Source organism: Taudactylus pleione, unplaced genomic scaffold (assembly GCF_031769625.1).
Source record: "Taudactylus pleione unplaced genomic scaffold, aTauple2 ptg000653l, whole genome shotgun sequence".
Lineage (NCBI taxonomy): Eukaryota > Metazoa > Chordata > Amphibia > Anura > Myobatrachidae > Taudactylus > Taudactylus pleione.
Window position 1 is genome coordinate 317,091 of NW_028285055.1, and position 13,031 is coordinate 330,121.

At 45.2% G+C, this 13,031-nt stretch overlaps 1 pseudogene; it reads left to right on the forward strand.

Annotated features, from left to right (window-relative positions):
* The first annotated feature begins 3,271 nt into the window (after positions 1-3,271).
* The window catches only part of LOC148478442 (up-regulator of cell proliferation-like), a 75,677-nt pseudogene continuing 65,917 nt past the window's right edge, over positions 3,272-13,031 (forward strand).

The window sequence follows — 13,031 nt, forward strand, 5'->3', positions numbered from 1 at the left end:
CCCTGTGTAGGGGGCGGGACTTAATGGCGCGATTCCCAGTGAATTGCATCATTAAGCCCTCCTATTTAAATTTAATTCAATCGCGGCAATTTGCAGCAAAGGGGGCAGGGCTGAATGACACAACCTGTCAGGCCCTGCCCCCATTACAGCCCACCTGCTTCTCCTACCAAGGCTTCTCCTGGGGAGGAGAAGCCAAAGGTAGGCAACTATGATACAATGTTATTGGAATGTTTTTACTAATTGAGAACTAGATCAAAGACTCGAGGCCAGCGCAGGTAACTGTAAGTGGAGATTAAGTCGAAGCCAGGTAAAGTATTGCTTGAATGATTACAGTACTAATATAACTATAAAGAATAAAAAATCTGAGACATAGAACAAACTATTTCAAAACAAGCATCCAGAATCCCAATGAGATTTTTAAAGTGGAAGCAGAATCCAAGTTAGAAATCACAGACCTCAGGATTCAAGGAAGAGTAACAGCCCAGTGAAGTCCATAATTTATATGATTTGATAATACTACTCTGTATCTGCTAAGAAGCTGTGGGAATTGGGACTTATATGCCTGGATGATGGATGGCATTTACACAAAGAAGAAATACAGGTGCACAACTCCAAATTAACTGATTATATATAAATAAATACATTTTGCAGTAAATACAATAGAGGTTTTTGGCATAATCTTGGCCAAGCTTATGGGCCTGCCCACCATGTCCATTCCTCCATTTAATACACTCCAGTTCAAGTGTATTTGGAGCCCTGTTGGGCGAAGATATTCAAATGCACAAGCAGTTCTCCTGGGCTATAATTCTGTCAGCCTGTGACAGCCCATCAGCACACTGCAGAGAGAACACTCTCCCGGCTTACAGAATAGGCCAGTCTACATCTCCGTCTTGAGTGAGAGTTACTTTTTTCTTCTTCGGTGTATTCATGATGTGATTACTGCCAACCAGACCAGGTTGCTAATGTTAATGCACCTGCTGCACAAAGTAGAACATAAATATTATTAAACAAAGTAATAAGTCCATCCCTGCTACTTCCACAAATGTGATTAAGCCAGGTCCTATGTCCTATGCCAGGGTAGTGAGCAATGCTAGTTCAGGTAATAGTGGTCCTGATCTAGAGTTGTGGCCAACCAGTAAAGAGAAGAAATGTCATCCAGTGGGTGGGGGAGGGAGAGGTCCCCAATAAGGCACATTTCTTGATGTGATTTTTTCTTTGGGGTACAAAGCCATGGATTTATATGCATGTATACACCCTGTCAGCCCTGATTTTGTTGTAAGTTTCCTGTCTCTGAATGGTCTTCAAGCCTTTTGTTCCCAATGGGAGTTAAACAAATTATAAGAGCCTTATACATTTTCTAAGACAAATATGGTGATGAGGCAGGACAGAGTCAAGGCAACAGTTTTAGTACACAACGAGTCCCTACCTCAAGCTCATATTATATTCTGGTCTTCCTGTGTGGGTGATATATTGGCTGCGGGTCATTTATAGTCAGTTGAGAACTTCCCACTAGTAAATGGCAGGGTAGGCCAAGCATTCATGGTCAAATCGGGTGTCCATCAGTAGATGCCCCTTGAGCCCCCTTCTATATGTGTCCTCAATTGATCCCGTCGTAAGTAGGATTGAGAGTGGCACTGTAGGGGGTGCAACTGGGCCCTGAGTCTCTGTTGAGGGCGGTAGCCTATGCAGATTACATCACGATTGTACTGTCATCTTTGGCAGAGGCATGTGGCAAAGAACATCTTCTCTGTGAGTACTCTGAGGCTTCATGCTCTAGAGTCTACCAGGACAAGTGTGAAGCTTTCTGGATGGGGAAGGAAGGTGATGAGTTTGCCTTTCCAGATGGTCTCCCCTGGACCGGCCCTGAAATCAAAATTTTAGGTATAAAATTTGTCTATGATGATTATGCCACTGAAAACTGGGAGAAAAAGCTGGAAGATGCTACCAGGAAGGTACAGTCTTGGAGAAACTGGCAGCTTTCTTACAGACATAGGGTTGACTTGTGCAAAACTTACCTGATTCCTTTGTTTCTTTATGTCATTTATGTGTTCTTCTTGCCAGAGTCTTTGTGGACCAGGATTACTTATTTATTCTTCCTATTATTATGGGGAAATAGAATTAATCCAGTCAAAATGGGGATTACCTACATGTCAAGGGAACAGAGTGGCCTAAGGGCCTGATTCAGACCCTGATGCAATTTGCGATCGCCCGCTAGCAAAAAGGGTCCGGATATTAAAATGAAGTGCTCGCACTGCGTCGTGTGTAGATGCCCACTAAGTATTAGCGGGCGGTGGCAACATGCGCTCGCACCTGTATAAAGATGCCCCTTTGCCACTCGCAACACACGTCATCTCTGGCAGTTGAAGGATTAATCGTGAACATCGAGGGCCATCGAAGCTGCTCGCAGCACTTGTGGTAGGCTTTCCCCACGGCAACAGAGTGAGCAGTTCAGGCTAAAATACATCCCAGTCACGTGTGTAATGACGCTACTTTGCTAATTATGCACACCCATTAAACTCCGTTCTGACGGTCAGGCACGCCTGCGTTCGCACATCCAGTCCCCCATTCACAAGCACCTTCCCCTGTTAGCACCCACAAATGGCACATTCTGTCACTCAAAATAGTGTCCCATCTACGGGCGAGCACTTTCCCATTGCACTGACTGGTTTGCGCATGGGCGCTGCGACTTATACGCATGAGCAGTTTGCGAAAAATGTCTCAATGCGAGCGCAGCATTGCGTCTGGGTGTGAATCAGGCCCTAAGTACAGCGAAACCAGTGGTAGTTTTATAAAACATAACCTTGGAAATTTTTAATTTTAGTTGCTCCCCCTCGATGGGTAGAGAGCTTTTGGGCCTAGGTGCTTCCCTTCCTTGATTTCTGGTTTGATGGTAGAAAAGTGAAAAACTTTTGGGTTCGTGTGACCACCTCCTGATCTACATCCTCTTGTGCTTGAAGATGACACGGCGTTGGGGCTGGAGCTGGGTGAAGTCAAGATCCTCACCTGGAGGGAGTTGGAGAGAAGAATTTTGTGGACCCATTTCTTTGTTCTGCTGTCATTCAGTGACTGCCCGGGCAGTGTTTGCTGAGATGGGCTATCTCTGTTCAATTCTCGGAGTACATTGCCTGGCTCTCCTTTCATTTGAAGCTTTATGTGAATGGTAATCTCAAGTTTAAAAGTGGTAATGATCATGTTTGCCCACATGAGGAATGTCTAGAGAAGGAGATGTTAGTCCATTTTTTCTTCAGTGTCCTTCAATGTAAATTTTACAATGGAGTTTCAAGAGCCTCATGCATCTCGTGCCTTTCGGCGCATAGTTATCATGAGTGGGATTATGGGGTGTTTAAAGGGTACAGGAGATTTGATTAGATTTGACCACTACTTTTATAGTTAGCTTTGCTGTTAGATATCACATGTGGAGAGCACGGTGTCAGGTTTCCCTTAGACAAAAATGTATCCCCTGTGCAGGGGTAGTGGAAGGCATTTTACACAAGGTGAAGAGGCTAATGGATATGGGTAGGGTGAGAATGGATGCTGTCAGGAATTCCTGGTTTTGGAGCCACATGAAGCCCCCTTAAGTGGGTGGCAGACTTCTCCCTCTCCATCTTTTGACTATCTATTTTTCTCACTCTCTGTAGATTTTGGACTTGGTTTTTCATTTTTGCTTAAAATGGTTTAAATGTGGCTAAAACCCCTTCATTTTCTATTTACTTGTAATTAATATAGGTGGTTTGTAGTGCTGTGATTATAAGTATACGTTGTACATAGTTGTGTATTGTCTAGTTTTGGTTGTTAGGTTTAACTTGTCAAGCCATGAAAATATATGCAAGATTCTGTTGGTTTATGCTATTAATTATGTTATGATTTTAGTTTTGGCCATACAGCAGTTGTGTTTTGGCCTGGTTTTATGTTTTCTTATTTAATGATTGCACAGTATGTTGCAAGTTTTCTAATAAAATAACTAACCAGGGGAGAACAGTAGTATATGCACCTCGGTTATACCAGGAGAGAACAGTAGTATATGTGCCTGGGTTACACCAGGAGAGAACAGTAGTATATGTGCCTGGGCTACACCAGGAAAGAACAGTAGTATATGTGCCTGGGTTGCACAGTATGTTGCAAGTTTTCTAATAAAATAACTAACCAGGGGATAACAGTAGTATATGCACCTCGGTTACACCAGGGGAGAAAAGTAGTATATGTGCCTGGGTTACACCAGGCGAGAACAGTAGTATATGTACCTGGGTTACACCAGGAGAGAACAGTAGTATATGTACCTGGGTTACACCAGGAGAGAACAGTAGTATATGCGCCTGGGTTACACCAGGAGAGAACAGTAGTATATGCGCCTGGGTTACACCAGGAGAGAACAGTAGAATATGTGCCTGGGTTACACCAGGAGAGAACAGTAGTATATATGCCTGGGTTACACCAGGAGAGAACAGTAGTGTATGTGCCTGGGTTACACAGGAGAGAACAGTAGAATATGTGCCTGGGTTACACCAGGAGAGAACAGTAGTATATATGCCTGGGTTACACCAGGAGAGAACAGTAGTATATGTGTCTGGTTTACACAAGGAGAGAACAGTAATATATGTGCCTGGGTTACACCAGGAGAGAACAGTAGTATATATGCCTGGGTTACACCAGGAGAGAACAGTAGTGTATGTGCCTGGGTTACACCAGGAGAGAACAGTAGTATATGTGTCTGGTTTACACAAGGAGAGAACAGTAATATATGTGCCTGGGTTACACCAGGAGAGAACAGTAATATATGTGCCTGGGTTACACCAGGAGAGAACAGTAGTATATATGCCTGGGTTACACCAGGAGAGAACAGTAGTGTATGTGCCTGGGTTACACAGGAGAGAACAGTAGAATATGTGCCTGGGTTACACCAGGAGAGAACAGTAGTATATATGCCTGGGTTACACCAGGAGAGAACAGTAGTGTATGTGCCTGGGTTACACAGGAGAGAACAGTAGTATATGAGCCTGGGTTACACCAGGAGAGAACAGTAATATATGTGCCTGGGTTACACCAGGAGAGAACAGTAGTATATGTGCCTGGGTTACACCAGGAGAGAACAGTAGTATATGTGTCTGGGTTACACCAGGAGAGAACAGTAGTATATATGCCTGGGTTACACCAGGAGAGAACAGTAGTGTATGTGCCTGGGCTACACCAGGAGAGAACAGTAGTATATGTACCTGGGTTACACCAGGAGAGAACAGTTGTATATATGCCTGGGTTACACAAGGAGAGAGCAGTAGTATGACACTGCCATGACCCTTCCACAGGAGAGAATTTTTGAGTGTTGCTTCGCAGTTAGTGCCTAGTTTTTGCCCATTTCACGAAAAGTGATATCCGACAGAGATCCATCCAACTCAGAAGCAATTGTAGGTATACAAAAATGCTCTTGTACTTCATGGTAAAAATCGCTATTTAGATCTGCGAGGAGACTCTGAGCCAGCTCTATGTGATAACTAATAATTCCACTTAATTCCACTTAATTAACTAATAATTCCAAATAATTCCACTAATAATTCCACTTCATTATATTTACTAATGCATCCAGGTAAAACAGTTTATAAACACAGACTAATCACTGGGAGTTCTAATTTTTAGGCTGTGCATTGTATAACACAATTGGTTCTAATGAGGAAACATCATGGTGGTGGAATGTCGTTGGATATGTAAAGAACATTATTCCCGGTTTTTCAGCCAATGCTGTGTCTCAACCAGAAGGTGAGTAACCTCTCTCCACAGTCACCTGTAATGGCAGACCAGTTACATATACATAGTGCACAATGGCAAATGCAGGATTTCTAGAGGGGTGTTTCCAAATGCTTGATTTTAGATTGAGTGTGGCCTGTCCATGAAGAGGGCATAATTAGCACTTATCCAGCTTTAATATGTTACATACAAAATATATTGTGTTTCATAATTCCAGCATATACAGGACCAGCGATCACAGTAACCCATTATATGTGTCATACAAAGTATATCGTGTTTCATAATTCCAGCATATACAGGACCAGCAATCATAGTAAGTCATTAGATACGGCAGTAGGTCCATCCTGTCTGAGCAGAATGATTTTTTTCAGATATGTGCACCATTCCTGAGCATTGGAGCAAGTCCGGGAGTCTGGGGGAGCAGCAGAAGAACCTAGCACTGTCCTGGACATATATGTACAAATTGGTCTCCTTATGTACTGGACAGTGTATTATTATACAGTATTAATTATTAGCCCAATTGATGGTCTATAGCAGTGCACCCCTAACATTGCATGTTTTCTACATCTCCTAGTTGGTGCACAGGTGTATTTATTACTGGCTGACACATTTTAAAAGATCCACAGTTGGTGCCAATCATTTCATTTGTGATACTGAGAAGAACATGCAGCACTAGTAACATTCTATTATATTACTATTTCTATTGTGGTCATGGTGTATGCTGGGGAGGCAGACGGAAACCCCCCCTGCGTTTGCCTATGGTGCATACAATTATCTGTACCTGCAGACATGTCTCATGAAATAAAGCAGACAGTCACTTTTGCCTGTGGACCTGTCACATGACAAACCCCACACATTTGTACTTACAGACATCTTACATGACATATAGCACACAGTCACCTTTACCATACTTACCAACCTTTTGGCTGACTCCTCCTGGAGGTGGCAGCCAGGTTGGCACTGGGGGGGCAGGACACTGCAGAGGTGGGTGGGTCTGGGGGCTTGATGATATGATCTCATCACTGCAACCCTGTCACCCACTATGCAAAGCCATGATAACTGGCATTGTAAAGAGGGGGCACGGAGCCACAATGATGCAATTCTATGCATATTGCATCATCATCTGTCTATGCCACCTACTTAATTTAGGAGGTAGGTGGCCTCAGCCTCTGGAAGACTTGCCTACCTTTCCAGGTGGCTGGGTAGGGAAGTATGACCTGTACCTACAGATATGTCAGGGCCTGATTAAGAGATGTATGCTAACCTGATAGTTCTGTATGTGCAGAACGGGTCCTGCAATCTCATCCGCAGACCCCCCAAGCCACAGCATGATTGACATGCTGCAGCATTTGGGGGGCAGACCTGGGTGTGGCTGCCCATTGTTCCCAGAAATGGAAGAGTGTCATTCCCATTTCCAGGAGGGACAAATCCAGGATCTGTGTCCTTGGTGGATGCAGATTTCCTGGTCTCACAAGTGACCAGTACCTGGCCAGGCTGACCAAGCTTCAACTAACACAGCCTGGCCAAAGGGGCAACCATTGTGACCGATGGTGACAATGGTGATCCGAGCCAGCATCTATGGATGCTGCACTCAGATCTTGCAGATGCAGCCAGCGGAGGTCTACTGACACCTCCTGCTGCATTTACATTTTGTTGGACAGTATTTCACAGCCGCTTTTGTGTGGCTATGCAATACCAGCCACCTGTATCTGCAAACATGTCACATGACATACAGCACACGGCAACCTATACCTGCAAACATTTCACATGACATACAGTATATTTGGGCACTGGTTATCGATAGAAACAATTTACAGTCATGATTAGGAATTTTCTTCTTTGCTTATGAAAGCATCAATGGGAAATCACATCTGAGAAAATCCATTAATGTGACTTTTGTAATGTTGTTCCACCTACTTGAGTGACTCCGCCCAAGAATGTGAGATGTAACATCTCAAATATTGCTCTAAGGTTTGATTAACTCTCTCCAACTAGCCACATAATGAACAAAAGACACTCCAGAACCTCACAATGACCTGTGGTCTGTTTGAGACTATATTAAAGGGAATGCCAGGTCATCTAAATATGTTTTGAAAAAACAGACCAGCTGATGGAATATCAGTGAGAGGAATAAAATGAGCAATTTTGCTAAATCTATCAATGATTACCTAGATGGCCTTGTATCCACGAGAGAGATGTAATCCAACAATGACACTCAATGAGCTATAGGACCATTGCTTTTCAGGAATAGGTATTAGTGGACAAATGGTTGTCCTCTGGTACTTTCCTTGTAAGCACAATTATACAGAATAATACAAATCTTGTGTTCTCTTATGGAAGGCCACTACACAGCATGGTAGAAGATGCTGAATGTCTTGGAGGTCCCCAAGTGTACTGCAGTTTTGAAATTATGAATCTCCAGTAAAAGTGCCTGCCTTAGATTCTTAGGAACAAAGAGAAGTCCAGTGGGAGCCTCTGCTGGTTCCTGATTATTTGATGGGTACATGAGATTCAATAGATCTCTAGCGTGAGCCAAATAAGTCCTGTTCCAGAAAATGATTGTTGTGGTAGAAGAAGAATCAATATGTAGTTTGAGAAAACATCTTGAACGGGCATCTGCCTTTAGGTTTTTTTGTACCCTGCTTACTGGAAATCTTGAAGTCAAATCTGGAAAACGAGAGAGCCCTTCTGGCCTGTCTGGGGTTCAATTTCTTTGGATATTCTATATAAAGCTATTTTTTTTCCAAACAATTCTCCCAATCTTCAATAGCATACTTCCTAGTCAGCAATTTACTGCTTCCAAAATCATAGTTACTATTTGCTGAAGAAACACTATTTTCAAAGTCTCAGAGGCTCTGGAAGCAACTTCTGACCAACTAGTAGGGTCAGCTCCTTTATGGATTAGAGCTGTGAGTAAAGCCACTACAGAAGAAAATCCTAACGAATCTGCTATAATAGTTGGAAAAGACAAAACAATTTTGCTAAGCTTTGAGGTTCAGGGGAGTTTTCCAATCCAACCTTTTTGGAGTCCATGGAGAGCCCGTTAGCTAAAATTTCATATTCCAGGAACAATACAGATACAATTATTAAATACAGTTCTTCCAGATTTGCGTAGAAGTTGTTTTCCTTTTGTAAGGATCATACAGATCTGCTCCTGATGCTTCATCAGAAACTTTGGGGTATATTCACTAAAGTGCGTGTTTTTATAAGTGGAGATGTTGACCATAGCAATCAATCAGATGCTAGCTATTATCTTACAGAAGGTGCTAGATAAATGTTAAATAGAATTTGATTGGTTGCTATGGACAATGGCCCTCATTCAGAGGCGCTCGCAAAATGCGAGCGCTCATTCTGAATGAGGGCGGCCACTTGAATTTTAAGTGTGGCCTCCTGGTCGCTAGCTAACCTGTGGGTTACCACCAACAGCTTTAGCGACTGACCAGGTTGATGGTCGCGATGGTCATGACCATCGTGACCATCGGGGCTTGCAATGAGACCCTAAGGTTGGGTCTCGGCAACCGCAAGCCCCAGGGAGCTTCCTGCTCTGATCGAGCAGGAAGCTCCCCACTGACATCACTGCTGATGTCAGTGCGGCCGCCCACAAAATGGCAGGCGTTCCTTAAGGAATGCCTCCATTTGTGAAACCACCCCCCGCCATGCCTACAAAATGGGCCGAGCTGTCTATTAACATTGACAGCCGGCCCTTTTGTAGTGAGCTCCAGAGTGAGAGAATTCTCTCTCGCTCTGGGGCTTGTGCACACGCAGTGCGGCCGCTGCATGTGCGCAGGGCCTAAACATCGACCCGCTTATGAACGCATCTGAATGAGGTCCTATATCTCCACTTCCAAAAACTCTCACTTTTGTAAATATACTCCTTGGAGTGAATCAAAATGTTGTCCAAGTAGACCACCACAAACCTGCCAATGAAATATCTTAATAAGGCATCAATAAAATCTTGGAAAACCACTGGCGCATTGCTAAGACCAAAGGATATGGGTAGACATTTATCATGAGCCATGCATGTTTTGAAAGGTTTTCCACTCATCCCCTTCTCCAATGTGAATCAGGTTGTAAGGCTTTAGCAACACACCAGTGGTTTTCCAAGATTTTATTAATCAAGAAATTACTGGCAGGTTTGTGGTGGTCTACTTGGATGATGTTTTGATTCATTCCAAATCCCTAATGAAGCATAAGGAGCAGATCTGTTTGGTCCTTCAAAAATTAAGGACAATTATTATTATTACATTTTATTTATAGGGCGCCATAAGAGGTCCACAGCTCCGTACATACAGTAAAGGGTACACAGAACATTACATTACAATACAATAACCAACTTATAAACAGAGCACAAGTAACAATTAGCAACTCAATTCTCCATACACAATACAGCTGGGAAGGTGAAGGCTGTCATAGAAGTGCTAGAGAAGGAGGTTATGAGACAGTGGGGAGGAGGATCCTGCTCCTAGGAGCTTACAATCTAGGGGAGAGGGGAGATGGACAGATGACATGAGGCATGATTCTGTAGAGGGGGATCTGAGTGCAGGAAGTAGGTGAGGTAGAGATGGCTGAGACAGGAGGGACAGAGACTTGGTGACAGTTATGTGGTGCAAGGGTATGCTTTGATGAACAGGTAGGTTTTCAGTGCACGTTTGAAGCTCTGAAAGGTCAGGGAGAACCTGATCAAGCGAGGAAGCTCATTCCAGTGGAGGGGGGATGCACGGGCAAAATCTTGGACACGAGCATGAGATGAAGTAACCAGGGTGGAGGAGAGGTAACAGTCATTGGCAGACCGGAGTGAGCAGGAGGGAGTGTGTAAGGAGATGAGGTTGGAGATGTAGGGAGCAGTAGAGTTAGAGAGGGCCTTGTATGTGAAGGTGAGGAGATTGAAGATGATTCTGTAGGGGAATGGGAGCCAGTGCAGGTTTTGGCAGCGGGGAGCAGCAGAAGTGGAACGGCGGGAGAGGAAGATAAGTCTAGCTGCCGCATTGAGAACAGACTGGAAGAGAGCAAGATGGCAATGTCGGAGGCCAATAAGGAGAAACGGTTGCAGTAGTCAAGCCGAGAAATGATTAATGAATGAATAATCAGTTTGGTAGCATTCTGGGAGAGGAAAGGCCTAATATGAGCGATGTTGCATAGCTGGAGCCGACAGGATTGAGCCAGAGATGGAATGTGGGGGGTGGAGTCAAGGGTGACATCCAAGCAGCAAAGTTGGGGGACAGGGGAGATGATTGTGTTGTCAACAGTGATAGCGAGATTGATTGGAGTGGAGACTCTATTAGGGGGAAAGATGATGAGTTCGGTTTTGTCCATGTTGAGCTTCAGAGAGCACTCAGACATCCAGGAAGAGGTGGCGGAGAGGCAACTGGTTATCTGAGAGAGGACAGAAGGGGAGAGTTCAGGAGAGGAGAGGTATAGTTGTTTGTCATCAGCATAGAGGTGGTATTGGAGGCCAAAGGACCTGATGAGTTCTCCTAGTTTAGAAGTGTACAGGGAGAAGAGTAGTGGGCCCGGGACAGAACCCTGCAGGACACCAATGGGAAGGGTGGAAGGGGGAAGGTGGAGCCAGAGGCAGACACAGAAAAGGAGCAGTTGGTGAGTTACAGAGTGAACCAGGCATGGACGGTGTTAGAGATGCCAAAAGTCTGAAGGGTGCGAAGGAGGATAGTATGATTCACGGTGTCAAAGGGGTGCACAGAGGTCCAGGAGGATGAGCAGAGAGAAGTGGCCCCTGGATTTGGCTGCAGGCAGGTCATTGGTGACTTTGGCCAGGGTAATGTCAGTGGAGTGACGTTGACGAAAGCCAGATTGGAGAGGATCAAGGATGGAGTTGTCAGAGAGATAGCTGGTGATGCGGCTGTAGACAAGCCGCTCAAGTAGTTTGGAGGCAAAATGGAGAAGAGAAATGGGGTGGTAATTGGCAGGTGAGGACGGGTCGAGGTTGTTTTTTTTAAGAATAAGTGTGACAATAGCATTTTTGAACGATGAGGGAAAGATGCTGGTGGGGAGAGATAAGTTGAAAAGGTGGGAGCAGGCAGTGGAGGAAAGGGAGCGTAGAAGGCAAGAAGGGAGGGGGTCAAGGGGGCAGGAGGAAGGGGGAGAGGACAAGATGGGCCGAGCTCCTCCACGGGGACCTCCTCACCCGTGGTGGGGCTGAAGGAGCATAAGATGGGGTGGCCGGGAGGTGCAGATGGTGGGGGAGGTGGGGTTGCATCATGGAGATTGGAGGATTTACTGTGACGAATTGCCTACATTTTGGAAGAGAAGAAGGAGGCAAAGTCAAATGCAGTGAGGGAGGATGGAAGGGGTGGAGGTGGGGGGCGGAGGAGAGTGTTGAAAGTACCAAAGAGGCGGCGGGGATTGTAGGACTGAGAGAAGATGAGAGGGAGAGGGCCGAGCTGTAGGAAGAGAGGAAACACTTGAAGTGAAGGAAGTCCACCAAAGTGCGAGATTTCCTAAAGAGGTGCTCGGTTGTGCGCGAACATTTTTGGAGAAACCGGATCAGTGTGGAGTGTCAGGGCTGCAGTTTGGACTGACGGATGGGGACAGAGTAGGAGGGAGCAACGGAGTAAAGTGCAGAAATGAGGGTGATGTTGTAGAAAGAGGTTGCCTGGTTAGGGCAGGCCATGGTTGATGGAGGAGAAAGGAGAGTATCAAGTGAGGAAGACAGGTCAGCAGGGTCGAGAGACTCAAGATTGCATCTGGTGATGGTGGCTTTGGGTGAGGGGAGGAGTGGAAGACTTGAGAGAGTGAATGAGCGTAGATGGTGGTCAGAGAGGGGGAAGGGAGAGTTGGAGAAGTTAGAGAGAGCACACAGATGGGTGAAGACAAGGTCAAGGGAGTGGCCAAGGCAGTGGGTAGTAGCGAGGTCCATTGAGAAAGACCAAAGGAGGAGGAGAGGGCAAGAAGATTGGTGGATGCAGGATTTGTGATGTCAATAGGGATGTTAAAGTCACCAAGGATTATAGAGGGGAGATTAGCAGAGAGGAAGTGGGGAATCCAAGCTGCAAAGTTGTCAAGGAATTGGGTGGGGGACGGTAAATGACTGCAACACAGAGATGAATGGGGTAGGAGACAGATAGAGTGGACCTCAAAGGTGGAAAAAGAAAGGGAGGGCTCAGGTGGGTTAATGCGAAAGGTGCAGTTGGGGGATAAGAGGATGCCAACTCCACCACCTTGGCGGTTGTCAGGTCTGAAGGAGTGGGTGAAGGAGAGGCCCCCATAGGAGAGCACAGCAGGGGAGGCAGTGTCAGAGGAGGAGAGCCAGGTTTCAGTGATAGCGAGAAGATTTAAAG